Genomic DNA, 13,219 nt, shown 5'->3' with positions numbered 1-13,219 from the left:
ATAATCAATGCAAAAACGAGTTTCACCTGACTTTTTCCTCACAAGTACGATCGGGCTCGACCATGGGGATGATGACGGACGTATAAGACCCTGGGTCTTCATCTCGTGGACGATTTCCTCTACTTTCTTCTTTTCGGGTGGTGACGAAAGGGTTGTCGTACTGGGCGAGCATCTCCGGTGTTAATCACATGCTCGGCGAGATCCGTCCGTCCTATTTCTGTTGAGTGGGTCGCGAACGATCTGCGATATTGTTGCAGTAAGGCCTGAACCCGTGCGATCTCGCTTGTTGTAAGACCGCCACCAATTTCAATTGTTTTCTTCAGTTGGGTATACGGAGCTAACGCTCTGTTGGGTAGGACAAGAAAAGTCCACGCATCCCTGTTCATTACAATAACATGTGTGTGTTAACGACTCGACTGTGACACAAGTACCACTTTGAATACATGCGACATCCCCGGATGTTAGAATGGGCGAAAGTGTGGCAACGGGAGTGCCTTCAGGCAGCTAGATAACGTCGTCGGTCAAATTCGCTATTCGAGTCTGGACTAAACAGCCTTTAGTTGTCGTTAAATATGACCTAATCTTTGCACCATATTTATCCATTATCTCGGGTCTCCATTCAATAAGTACAGAATGGGTAGGTACTGGGCGACGTTCAGAATTATGAATAAAATAAGCTGGAACACAAACCTCTGTGGACGGTTGGATCAGGACTTTATCATCGAGAAAGACGTCTCGGCTTCCAAGCTTGAATGGCATATCGAGCAGAGGTACACTGCTGTTGTCGATTTTCAAGGTCTTGTTGCGGTAACAAACGGCGCACTCCTGCGTTTCTAGGAAATCTATTCCAAGAATGCAATCGAATGAAATAGAGTCACAAACGAAAACATTCATACGTAATTCTTTAGCAGCTACTGGAAGTTGTACTGGAAGTAAACCATCCATATTTAGTTTGTGGCCGTCAGCATTGGCGAATGACAGGGTCTCGGGGCACTTCGACAAGTTACGTTTAACTTTAGCCTTTAAACAGTTCCATACTTTTCCCGTAATGATGGTAACTGCTGAACCCGTAACAACAAGGGCGCATACTGGCAGGTTCTCGATCATAATATTTATGAAGGAATGAGGCCTTTGACCAGATGCGATTTGTACGATAGGCTGTTTAGTTAAATCACCAAGGTCAAACCTGCTGACGTCCCTGTCCAGTTGTTGGTATTGGCCGGAGCGAAGGTCGGCTACCTCTTGTCGTAGATGGTCGATAGTTTCCGTAAAATCACCCATTTGGCGTTGGAATTCCATTTGGAAAGCTGCAAATGGGGTCTGCAGCGACACTCCGTCGTAGCATTACTGCTAATGTGGCCTACATCCTGTGAGGCCTGGCACGCAATGCTGGCGTGGACAGCCATCTTCGCAGCTTTAGTGAAGTCGCGCTTTATTGACGCGTCCTTACTAATTGCAGTTGCGAGTGTTCTGTCGCTCAAGCCGCGCCGTAGAGCCAGATACAAAACCTCATTTTTTATAGGCTTGTCGCCGCCGTCTGGGTAAGCTTGTTCGCCAAGGGTTTGCAAACTATAAACGTATTCCCTTATGCTTTCTTTAACCATTTGACCCCTTTCTAGTAACTGGTCACGTTTATCATAGCCACATTTTTTGCCTTTGGCCGCTGAAGCAAGTTCAATTATAGCGCTAGACGATAGTTCGTACAGGCTACTTGCGCCATCACTAATATCAAACAAAAAATCACGGTCGAGACATGTCAATAATAAATGTCTCTTAACATCTTCACTGGCTGCAATGCTCTTACAATACGATTCAAAAACTGGTAAAATCGATTTAAAATTGTCGCCTGATCTATAAAAAGGCGGTGGCAACGTAAAAGACATGCTGCATGTAGCGCTTCTCCCCTCGGCTGTAGAGTCCTGGCGTGCTCGCCATTTTGTTACGCCAAACTAATCCAGAACTCTACTTAACGGCCTGCCGACTGCTCAGCGCTGCAACGCGTGTCTTTTACTTGTTTTAAAATAAGCGACAGTAAAATACTAAAACACTGAAACAACGAACGGGATAAAAAACAAGAATGCATAGAGTTACTTTCTTAAGACGAGGTTTTTGGGTAAACGAAATGCGTAAGATGAGGTTAGTTAGCCTACTTCCCGCATTTCATTAACGTAATGCTGGTCTATAGGCTATTGCTCAATGCTAAATTTGCAAGAATTCAATAAATTCATTTGGACACTTTTTGAAACTTGGGTGAAGTAAGCTTAGGGTACTAAGGTATTATATTTAAATATCCTTGCAAACTATTGATTGCGTGGGCTCCAGAAAACGATTGGTGTTGAAAGTCTTTAAAAACACTTTTACATTTGTAAAAAAAGTGCGTTTAGCGGATACAGTGGTGGCAATCAGGTATAACTTAGTTTCTTTAACGTTTTTATTGGATCGAACGAATTTCGTAAGAAGATCCTCGGCATGATTTTAATTAGGGCTTTCCAAAATGTTCTCTCTGCAAGTAATTTTACTCGAAAAGACTTAAGTCTTGACTTAAGGGCACCAGCATCGGCGGAACTCGTTGCGCGCTTTGTCGCCACCCGGCGGCACCGCCATAAGAAATCACCTGGAAAAAGCGGTCACTTGAAGCGTGAGTGAGCGAGCGCACGAGGTGCATCTATCGCGTGACCCGATCAATCGGCGGCCGCCAAAGTTATTCAAGTTCTTAAACGGACCGCGTGGTCCAAGCATTGACTTGAGTCATTGCAACACTGGTTATTTATCTTAATTTTGGAAGATAAAACAATTCAATTGCTATATGTTGCGTTTATGTTATTTTTTCCTTAAGATTTTACTCATATTCACACGAGTTTACCAGTTTTAATGTTAGCGCTTTTTTTAGACAAGGAGTTATATTCAATTTGACATGTTCTTGTCATAACTTGACTGAGACTTGACTTGCTATTTATTCTAAAAGACATTTTAGATGAAAACGTAAAGGTGTAACGGCGGGAAACTAAATAGGACAAAAAGTAAAGTGCAGCAAAGCGAAGCAAATTAAACAAAATGAAACTTACAAAATTAAAAACAAATTTAACTACATTGTGGCGTAATACAAAGTCAAAAATGATCGCGATCAAGTTAAAAGCAACAACATCCTAAGCTATAGTGTGCAACTTGACCAAGTCGAAAGATTTACATAAATATACCGCGGGTGTGTTGGGCGCCTCTGGTTTAAAAAAAACGTATTTACTTCGCTTGGTTTCGGTTAGCAGGTGCAAGTTAATGTTTGGAGAGCCTAATCTCATTTCTCTCCCCCTGAACCTTCCACTGGTCACAACCTTCAGTTTAATCATCCTCTATTAACGTTAGTGTCTTCAACACTCGTCAAATAATGCTAAACAATCGTATAACCTGTTCATATTTAAGTTAGGTGATTGTGAGTGTTTGCCCAGACCACGCAACACCTATGTCATTACTGGTGTCAAGTTTAGCGCGAATTTTAGGAAAATGATTCGTCATGCTGCAAGTATAGGGATGTCCGATAATATCGGATCAAAGTCGATACCCGATACCAAATGGTAGTATCGTTGATACTCGTCCGATACTAGGGTTGTATCGGTGCCAATCCTAAACCAAATTACGGACATTCCTAAATTCAAGTAAAAAAGTCTAATGGAGTTATTATCATTGCGCCAGTGAAGCAACTAAACTAACTATATAGAACAACAAGAATACGCATTTCTATGCAACCTAAATTGAATCTGAGGATTTTTTTACCTTTACAATAGCTCGCGTGATTTCCAGACAGGAAATGAGTAAAGGCGTTGGAGGGCAAACTAAATGGATGGAGCCTTAACGTCATTTCCTTTAGATTAGAACAAGGAAATACGTTGGAGTCCGCCTTCAACAAAGAGCTTAGCGTTTGGTTGTTGCGTGCAGCTTGGTACAAGCGACTTACTGCTGTACTGAGGAAAATGTGTAATGTTGTGTAGGTATATGAACTGGAATATCAGTTTAGTTTATAACATCAAAACCTTAAATTAGTGGATCTCAACCTTTCCTGCCACACTCCAATCTGTGGTGTTTTTAATGTCGCTTCGAGCTACCTGGTTTCAAAAGAAACCATTTTTACTCAAGTTTACTTAGATTTAATAAGCCAAATAAAGAATAAAAAACAACTATTTTCAACTCTAGCCGTAGATTTAAGATTATGGGTCGTCTTGCCGCAATGCACTTGCGTTCATTTCTATAAAACTTCGATTGCAGCCAGAAAGCTGTTGGCGTAATATTGGTCCGTGTGGTAAAGGTTAACAATCACTATTTTTCAAATATGAAATTGGATGTACGAACAAGATCCAGAAGGCAACGCTGCTATAATTGTCGTTTCACGACTGGCTCCCACTGAGCTTGCGTACCTCTGTACCTGGTATAATATTATCTGTATGCCAATCGTTGGTCAGTGCTAGTTCAACAGGGCTAGATCACAGATATCACAGTATATACCCAAACTGTCATTTAACTTCGTATCTTGTTCCATTTTACAGACAAGTTGTTTTTGGTAAAAAAAAAACTGTATCAACCAATCAAGCACAAGGAACAACATGGCCGATACTCCAAACCAAAACCAAGTAAGTTTTTGTCGTATAAAATAATAAAAATCTTTGCTGCTTTGGATTTTTAATTCCATTTCCCCCTTCTCATAAATTCGTCTAGCACTGATATTTGACAAAATGAAACTTATCTTATTAACTTATCACATTACACACATTGCATAGTTTCTGAAAAATGGCAAAATTGTTTTTAAACGTGCCTGTATAACATACGACCTTGTAATGCGTCTGTACTAACTCTTTCGGTTTATTAGTTTGATTTTAAATAATTTTAATGAATATAATACACTATAATGTTAAACGAATTAGGTTAAAAAAATTATACTAAGTTTTATAGTGACCTTTTGGGAGGTTGGTTTATTCTTTAAAATCGGTCATTTTATTCAATTACTAGACGAAATACCCGTCGTTGCCCAAGTTATATATAGGGTACTTACTTGTACCAATAATATGCAGCCTTTTGCTATAAGCGCGATATATTATGCGCATTCGGGCAATGCCACGATTTTGCGTGGTTATAAAGTGCTGGGTCGAGTAAATACTTTCTCACAATTAAAGTAGGATGCGGCCCTTATGAAAGCAGCAACAGTATTAGGTCTCACTAATCTCGCAACTTTAGCAAAACAGCAGCAATTACCAAACAAACGATATCAAGTTTAAAAGTACGTAACCAAATAGCGATTCTGTCGCAGTGTTTAAACTGTACGGCAATATAAAGCCCGTAGTTCAGCTGCGCGTCTATATATACTGATAAGCAGCAAACATAACTGTCTTTAGTTTTACGGTTGTTACCGAACAGCGATCAACATTAATTTGAAACTTCGTATAATCCGACAAAATTTATTTTACAAAATCAAGCTCTATTAACAAACTGTTTTGAAAATTTGCAAATATTCGCACAGCGTGGTTATTATTTGTAATCTTGCGACTTTGTCAAAACCGCCGGCGCCACATCATTTTCGGGATACTTTAGTAAATAAGCGCTAACCTAATCGGCTCCAACTAAACGATATTTCGTGATGTGCATATCGATCGGAAATCACTAACATACCTAAACCTTATTTTTTTTAGAGAACCCTCACAAATGTAAAACCTTAAATAATAGCAGACAATGTTCGCATTGCGTGGTATACAAGCAAATAAGTAATCCCGGTACCATACTGCGTCCAACGTAAGTAAAATCTCGTCTAAAACTGAAAAGTGGTTACTATTAAACCCACCGCATTAAATGCGATATTTTGCGAACTCTATAAACCTAATTTTTCGCGGTAACATAGTTCAAGGAGTTCTTAATTACAAAATTCGCAAGTTGGAAACATAAAAATTTATTTTTATTAAGCCAATATACTTCATTTGATTTTGATTTCCACGCAGGCAATTGCGCTTGAAAAAAAGTTTTGCACGGTTACGTTAGGACAGGGTTTCTCAACCGTGGCCCTCGGCCACCCTGGGGGGGCACGAAGTGGTAATTAGGGGGGTCACGGTCATAGGCTTAGCCAGTGGAACACAGGGGCTATTTCTCTCAAGGAAATTATGAATATTTTACTCTTAATTATGTGTTTTGTAGCATTTATGAGCAGTACACGACTGTCGATTAAAAGCATGTCACACCTCCATTTGTCAAGTACTGTTACTACACAAACGATTTAGTTATTACGTTTGTTGTATACATTAATGTAGTTTTACTACTTTTAGTCATTTTGTTTTTTTCCTTTGAATGGCTTTTGAGTATTTCGTTAAAACTCAGTCAGTTGCTGCGCGAAACGGTTTGCTAGCATTTTTGTTTGTGTTCGATAAGGCAGTAATACCATGGCCAAAGCAATCAAGTTATAACGAGCCTCGCTGGCGGGAAGCGACTAATGGACTTTTAATCGTAGTGTCATTACTGATTCGTTGTAAATAGTTATTTGTTTATGTTTTATATCAAGTTGATTTATCGCTGTGAGGTAACAATTTTAGTGTCAAGTTATTTAAGTTGATAGTTTGCCTAGTCAGGGTGTCTAGTCTTTTTCTGCTTTAAGAAGCGGTGTTTCAAATGAAGTACTCTTACTAGTTCAAGTTCAAAATTTTTAACCTAATTTTTAACCTAAGCCATTTAACCTAATTTTGTGTTTTTCGTTATGACTGTAAAACTTTTTTGTAACGTTTTGTAACACATTTTTCTAAAATGTTTCTTGACGCGTCAGTAGAGTTGTTTAAAACTAGAAGAGTGAATCCTTTTTATTCGTTTATCGCGGAAAGTTACACCTAATTGTACGTACGTGAGTGGCAAGTTTGGACAAATGCCTGTCGCTGTGACGAAGTAATTACTGTGCTGCTTTATATGTATCCATTCAATATCCATGTAATGAGGCGTCAGTGTTTTACGGGCGGCAGGTCGATTGCTTGCCGATAAATCATTAAGTTTCCTTCAAATGGCATTGGGCGAGAAACCAACGAAGAGATTTCGCAATTCCCTTAAGGGGCGTTAATTTGCAAAAGAAACATTCCATAGTAAAACGCATAAGGTGCGCTGTAAGGTTACTCAAGGTCATTTTAGGCCAATATTCAGCTAGAGTATGTCAAGTAATAGTGTTACGCCAAACTAATCCAGAACTCTACTTAACGGCCTGCCGACTGCCAAGCGCTACAGAGCGTGTCTTTTGTATTATAATAAGCGACAGTAAAATACTAAAACACTGAAACAACGAAAAGCGGCCAACGCCTAAAAAGGTGACTTAAACGTTAATTCCCAGGGTTTTCTACAATGCAATGCACTCAAGCTAGACCCCAAACGCGACTGCCCACATTAGATTTCGTGTACCCATTCACTACAACCAGAGAAAAAAGGTGTGCGTGTCAAACGAGGTGCCAACCGGAAACGTGATAAGATAAGAAATAAATGGTGAAAGGTGAGGTGCAAAAGTGGAAAAGCGATATAGTTTATGTAATTGAGAAAGGGAAAACGAAAACACGCGTACAAACGATAAAACAGAGAAACAATAACTCACATAGAAACTATAAATAATCGGTGCAACACCCCCCCTTCACAATATCGTTGCCCAACTGGGTAACATTGTTAATGGAAGGTTTCCACGTCGGGGTAAAAGCGTGTCGTTTTCCTTGAACGCCTCGGTCTGGTGGAAGCGCTGGTGCCATCGGGCATCAGGCCGGGGCTTGTGTTGTGGTTCACATCACTCGCGAGCTGATGATTGGTGAATTGAGTCGTTGGGTGCGGTTGTGCTTCAGGTGAACGTGGCGTTGTAGTCATGGTGAGGCGAAATCCGATGTCGGTGGGGGGCTCCGTTGTTGGTTCTTCGGTGTTGTCTTCTTTGTCTTTTTCTTGATCATATTGCGTGTGATGTCCGCGGCTACGCTTCAAACGGTTTCGATGGACGTTCTGTTGTCGTCCGTTGGCCGCTTCTATTAAATAATTTACCGGTGGTCGCACTTGAATGACCTTGTACGGGCCTGCATAGGGAAAATGAAATTTTCGGTTTGACCCTACAGGGACTACGTTATCCCTTAGTAAAACCGAGTCGCCGACGTTGAATGCGGTGTCATCTGCATTCCTGTTGAAATGCGCCTCCATTCGCTGGCGCTGCTTAACGAGGGTAGTCCGAACAACATCTTCGGCACGAAAAAGTCGGTCGTGAAGGCTTTTGATGTTGTCGTTAATGAAATGCGACTCTTCGGCTCCTGCTCCGACCAAGTCCGCAGGTAGCCGCAATTGTCGACCTGTTAATAAGAAATGTGGTGAAAATCCCGTACTTTCGTGGGTACTTGCATTGTACGACGCCACAACAGCAGACAGCGCTTCATCCCAGGAGCGTTCATCTTTTTGAACGTAATTTCGCATCATCGAGATTATAGTTCTGTTGTTTCGTTCAACACCTTTGTTTCCGGCGGGATGATAACCAGTCGTGCGTGACTTACCGCAACCAATCAGCTGAAGCAACTCTTAAACATCTTGCTTTCGAAATTCCCTCCACGATCTGAATGGATGATGTCGGGAACTCCGTGAACAGTCATCCAGCGGTTGTACAATACGCTGGCCGTTTCGGTTGCTGTTTGCGTACGCAAGGGCCAAGCTCGGACATATTTAATAAACACATTACTACAAGGACATATTGGTACCCGTGGCGTGTTAAAGGTAACGGCCCCATGATGTCCACTTCTACACTTTCTAAAGGACCTTCTTCGCAAGATGGTACCAAGGGGGCTTTCGGTGTTTTTGAGGGTTTCTTGTTTAACTCGCACTCACGACATTTCATGCAATACCGCTCAGTCTCCTCGCGCCAGCCTGGCCACAAGTGTCGTTCAGCGACCTTGGCGCATGTTTTACGAATCCCCAGGTGACCACCGCCTAACTTTGCATCGTGAAGTAAATCGAAGATTTTGGGTTTTAGTTCACGCGGTGTTACAAGTCTTAAAAGTGTTTTATCCTGGTCATAGAAATGAATGACCCCGTCTCTAAGTTTCAATTGACCAAAGTGACTCCATAAGTGCCTGGTCATACGCGATGTATTTGACACAGCGTTATATGGGGGTCTGTGTCCTAGGCTTAACCATTGGAAAGCTGGAGCTATTTCTTGGTCTTGCTCCTGTGCTTGCGCAATCTCACCCATTGTCAAACCACTAGAGGCACGAACATCGATAGTGGCAACCTTCGGCGCATCGGTCAACTGGTCTTCGCCTATTCGACTAAGAGCGTCTGCATTTTTATGTTTGACACCCGGACGATGTATTAGATTAAAGTCGTATTGTGACAGGTGCTCGACCCATCGGGCACACTGGCCATAGAGGTCTTTATACTGATATAGCCACTTAAGAGAAGCGTGGTCAGTGCGCAAAGTGAAAGCTTGGCCTAGGAGGTAGCAGCGAAATAACTTGGTGGCATGAACGACCGCTAATAATTCTTTGCGAGTGGGGAATAATTTCGTTCTGCTTTGGTTAAAGTCCTGCTGCCATAGGCTATAACGTGTTCTTTTCCCTCGTGCCACTGCGCTAACACGCATCCAATGGCAAAATCAGACGCGTCGGTGTCTAATACGAAAGGCTTCTGGAAATCAGGGTAGCGAAGGACTGGTGATCGTATCAAAGAAGATTTTAGTTTTGGCGAAGCTTGTCTCGACTTTTCTGTTAGACGGTGAAGCGGCGCAGCTATTTTGGCATAATCACGTACGAACTTGCGGTAATACTAAGTTAAACCAACGGACTGTCGTACTTGCTTTGTATTCTTCGGGGCCGGCCATGATTTTACTGCAGCAATTTTTTCGGGGTCACATAAAACACCTTCGGCAGAAACAATGTGGCCTAAAAACTTTACCTCTTTCTTGAAAAGAGCGCACTTCTTGGGCTTAAGTGTCAGGCCCGCGTCGGCAAGTCGTTGTAGCACGCCCTCCAATAGCTCCAGATGTTCCTGAAAGGTACGCCCATACACAATGATGTCATCCAAATATGCGAGTACTCCTTGCCATTCTATGCCATTTAAAACAATACGCATTAGTCGCTGGAAACTAGCAGCTGAATTGCAAAGACCCATTGGCATCACATTGAACTCGAACAGACTCATGTGGCTCGCGAAAGCGGTCTTTTCTCGGGAACTCTTATCCATAGGAATTTGCCAATACCCAAATTTTAAATCGAGTGTACTAAAATAAGATCGAGGCTTTCGTCTACTCGTGGTATAGGGTAGCTGTTTTTCCTTGTCACCTTATTAAGGCCCCGATAATCAATGCAAAAACGAGTTTCACCTGACTTTTTCCTCACAAGTACGATCGGGCTCGACCATGGGGATGATGATGGACGTATAAGACCCTGGGTCTTCATCTCGTGGACGATTTCCTCCACTTTCTTCTTTTCGGGTGGTGCCATCCGACGAAAGGGTTGTCGCACTGGGCGAGCATCTCCGGTGTTAATCACATGCTCGGCGAGATCAGTCCGTCCTATTTCTGTTGAGTGGGTCGCGAACGATCTGCGATATTGTTGCAGTAAGGCCTGAACCCGCGCGATCTCGCTTGTTGTAAGACCGCCACCAATTTCAATTTCGTCTGTAAAATCCCTGTTTTCTTCAGTTGGGTATACGGAGCTAACGCTCTGTTGGGTAGGACAAGAAAAGTCCACGCATCTCTGGTCATTACAATAACATGTGTGTGTTAACGAATCGACTGTGACACAAGTACCACTTTGAATACATGCGACATCCCCGGATGTTAGAATGGGCGAAAGTGTGGCAACGCGAGTGCCTTCAGGCAGCTAGATAACGTCGTCGGTAAAATTCGCTATTTGAGTCTGGACTAAACAGCCGTCAGTTGTCGTTAAATATGACCCAATCATTGCACCATATTTATTCATTATTTCGGGTCTTCCTTCAATAAGTACAGCATGGGTAGGTAATGGGCGACGTTCAGAATTATGAATAAAATAAGCTGGAACACAAACCTCTGTGGACGGTTGGATCAGGACTTTATCATCGAGAAAGACGTCTCGGCTTCCAAGCTTGAATGGCATATCGAGCAGAGGTACACTGCTGTTGTCGATTTTCAAGGTCTTGTTGCGGTAACAAACGGCGCACTCCTGCGTTTCTAGGAAATCTATTCCAAGAATGCAATCGAATGAAATAGAGTCACAAACGAAAACATTCATACGTAATTCTTTAGCAGCTACTGTAAGTTGTACTGGAAGTAAACCATCCATATTTAGTTTGTGGCCGTCAGCATTGGCGAATGACAGGGTCTCGGGGCACTTCGACAAGTTACGTTTAACTTTAGCCTTTAAACAGTTCCATACTTTTCCCGTAATGATGGTAACTGCTGAACCCGTAACAACAAGGGCGCATACTGGCAGGTTCTCGATCATAATATTTATGAAGGAATGAGGCCTTTGACCAGATGCGATTTGTACGATAGGCTGTTTAGTTAAATCACCAAGGTCAAACCTGCTGACGTCCCTGTCCAGTTGTTGGTATTGGCCGGAGCGAAGGTCGGCTACCTCTTGTCGTAGATGGTCGATAGTTTCCGTAAAATCACCCATTTGGCGTTGGAATTCCATTTGGAAAGCTGCAAACGGGGTCTGCAGCGACACTCCGTCGTAGCATTACTGCTAATGTGGCCTACATCCTGTGAGGGCTGGCACGCAATGCTGGCGTGGACAGCCATCTTCGCAGCTTTAGTGAAGTCGCGCTTTATTGACGCGTCCTTACTAATTGCAGTTGCGAGTGTTCTGTCGCTCAAGCCGCGCCGTAGAGCCAGATACAAAACCTCATTTTTTATAGGCTTGTCGCCGCCGTCTGGGTAAGCTTGTTCGCCAAGGGTTTGCAAACTATAAACGTATTCCATTATGCTTTCTTTAACCATTTGACCCCTTTCTAGCAACTGGTCACGTTTATCATAGTCACATTTTTTGCCTTTGGCCGCTGAAGCAAGTTCAATTATAGCGCTAGACGATAGTTCGTACAGGCTACTTGCGCCATCACTAATATCATACAAAAAATCACGGTCGAGACATGTCAATAATAAATGTCTCTTAACATCTTCATTGGCTGCGATGCTCTTACAATACGATTCAAAAACTGGTAAAATCGATTTAAAATTGTCGCCTGATCTATAAAAAGGCGGTGGCAACGTAAAAGACATGCTGCATGTAGCGCTTCTCCCCTCGGCTGTAGAGTCCTGGCGTGCTCGCCATTTTGTTACGCCAAACTAATCCAGAACTCTACTTAACGGCCTGCCGACTGCTAAGCGCTGCAACGCGTGTCTTTTACTTGTTTTAAAATAAGCGACAGTAAAATACTAAAACACTGAAACAACGAACGGGATAAAAAACAAGAATGCATAGAGTTACTTTCTTATGACGAGGTTTTTGGGTAAACGAAATGCGTAAGATGAGGTTAGTTAGTCTACTTCCCGCATTTCATTAACGTAATGCTGGTCCATATGCTATTGCTCAATGCTAAATTTGCAAGAATTCAATAAATTCATTTGGACACTTTTTGAAACTTGGGTGAAGTAAGCTTAGGGTACTAAGGTATTATATTTAAATATCCTTGCAAACTATTGATTGCGTGGGCTCCAGAAAACGATTGGTGTTGAAAGTCTTTAAAAACACTTTTACATTTGTAAAAAAAGTGCGTTTAGCGGATACAGTGGTGGCAATCAGGTATAACTTAGTTTCTTTAACGTTTTTATTGGATCGAACGAATTTCGTAAGAAGATCCTCGGCATGATTTTAATCAGGGCTTTCCAAAATGTTCTCTCTGCAAGTAATTTTACTCGAAAGGAGTTAAGTCAAGTCAATTCATTAAACAGCAGTGTCTTAAGGGCACCAGCATCGGCCGAACTCGTTGCGCGCTTTGTCGTCACCCGGCGGCACCGCCATAAGAAATCACCTGAAAAAAAGCGGTCACTTGAAGCGTGAGTGAGCGCACGAGGTGCTCGTATCGCGCGACCCGATCAATCGGCGGCCGCCAAAGTTATTCAAGTTCTTAAACGGACCGCGTGGTCCAAGCATTGACTTGGGTCATTGCAACATTGGTTTAGTGTCTTTAACACTCGTCAAATAATGCTTAACAATCGCATAACCTGTTCTTATTAAAGTTAGGTGATTGTGAGTGTTTGCCCAGACAAATCTCATTTGTA

General features: G+C 42.2%; 1 protein-coding gene across 2 annotated transcripts in view; it reads left to right on the top strand.

The window, feature by feature from the left end:
• Window positions 1–13,219, top strand: part of LOC146137295 (NACHT, LRR and PYD domains-containing protein 12-like) — a 60,809-nt gene that overhangs the window by 4,604 nt on the left and 42,986 nt on the right. For both annotated transcript variants that reach the window (XM_083393662.1, XM_083393660.1), the window contains exon 2: window positions 4,536–4,619. The gene's annotated coding sequence lies outside the window, so the exon portion shown is untranslated. The remainder of the gene's footprint in view (window positions 1–4,535; window positions 4,620–13,219) is intronic.

This window comes from Ascidiella aspersa, chromosome 7 (assembly GCF_963924565.1).
Source record: "Ascidiella aspersa chromosome 7, kaAscAspe10.2, whole genome shotgun sequence".
Taxonomy (NCBI): domain Eukaryota; kingdom Metazoa; phylum Chordata; class Ascidiacea; order Phlebobranchia; family Ascidiidae; genus Ascidiella; species Ascidiella aspersa.
This window is presented reverse-complemented; position numbering and strand designations above follow the sequence as displayed.